We start from the raw sequence: 1,285 nt of genomic DNA on the forward strand, positions 1-1,285 counted from the left end.
ATGTGCCCGCAACCAAGGTACATGCCCTTGACTGGAATCGAACCCGGGACCCTTGAGTCCACAGGCCGACGCTCTATCCACTGAGCCAAACCGGTCAGGGCTGTTTGACTTCTTTTGAATGGGACCAGTCCTTCCGCATGGCATCAACTCCTGGCAATTCCCTACAGTCCCACTTTCAACAGCTGCCCGACCCCTGACACAAACCCTCAGCCTTGACACTGTGATGGGTTTTCCTAAATGGCAAACAAAACAAAACAGGCTCTTTCCTTAGTAACAGCGACACATTCCCCACTCCAGAACCTTAACTGCTTTCAGTGGGATTTGCAAATGGCCAAGAATGGCTTCACTGCTTGTTCCATCTGCCTAGGTCAGTGGTCGGCAAACTCATTAGTCAACAGAGCCAAATATCAACAGTACAACGATTGAAATTTCTTTTGAGAGCCAAATTTTTTAAACTTAAACTATATAGGTAGGTACATTGTTATTAACTTAATTAGGGTACTCCTAAGGCTTAGGAAGAGCCACACTCAAGGGGCCAAAGAGCCGCATGTGGCTCTCGAGCCGCAGTTTGCCGACCACGGGCCTAGGTAATGCCCTCCTGTCAGTTAGGTGACCGCTAACCAGGTCCCAGAGACCGCCCCTACTGCTAATCAGCCAGGTAAAATACCAGGAAATAAGGAAAAGGAGATTTCAAAATAAAGGCCAAACTATTCCGACAAAGCAAGAGGTTAGCATCTGATCTGACAGCTGGAAGGGCAGGCCCTTGGAGGCCAGGGTGCCCAATGCCTCTCATTTCAGAGGCACCGATGGAAACACAGCAAGGGAGGGCCGGGGGCCCACGGCCCACGGGACCCAGGCATTGCTCCAGGGCTCTCCCTGTGTCATCACTTTAGATTCCGTGCCTCGGGTTCTACTTGACAACCAAAACTCAGATGAAAAGATGTGATTTACTTTATGGAGAATGTAACAGCATTTTCTGGGGCTCTCGGCAGTCACATCACCCTCGGGCATTAGAGATACGGGATTTGTGGGGTGGGGGTACGGAAATATGAGGGAAACCCCCGCACCGCCCAGTGTCAAGGAACTGAGGGCTGACCGCGGGGGTGCCGGCCCGGGCGCCGGGAACACGGCTCCTTACCTAGCACCAGCCTTCAGCACCCTCAGCGGATCAGCGACCCGCTCTGTCTTCTGCCCTCTCACAGCCTGACCCAACCGCTGTGAGGCCTTTCGAACCCAACTGGCCTGCCCGCCGCCGTCAGCGAGGGTTAAAGTCCTCTGTCGGTAA

General features: G+C 53.1%; 1 protein-coding gene across 1 annotated transcript in view; it reads right to left on the reverse strand.

The window, feature by feature from the left end:
- Window positions 1-1,279, reverse strand: part of HAGH (hydroxyacylglutathione hydrolase) — a 21,121-nt gene extending 19,842 nt beyond the window's left edge. The window contains exon 1 of the mRNA XM_005866562.2: window positions 1,139-1,279. The gene's annotated coding sequence lies outside the window, so the exon portion shown is untranslated. The remainder of the gene's footprint in view (window positions 1-1,138) is intronic.
- Between the last annotated feature and the right edge of the window lie 6 nt (window positions 1,280-1,285).

The sequence above is a fragment of the Myotis brandtii genome, unplaced genomic scaffold, assembly GCF_000412655.1.
Source record: "Myotis brandtii unplaced genomic scaffold, ASM41265v1 scaffold233, whole genome shotgun sequence".
NCBI lineage: Eukaryota > Metazoa > Chordata > Mammalia > Chiroptera > Vespertilionidae > Myotis > Myotis brandtii.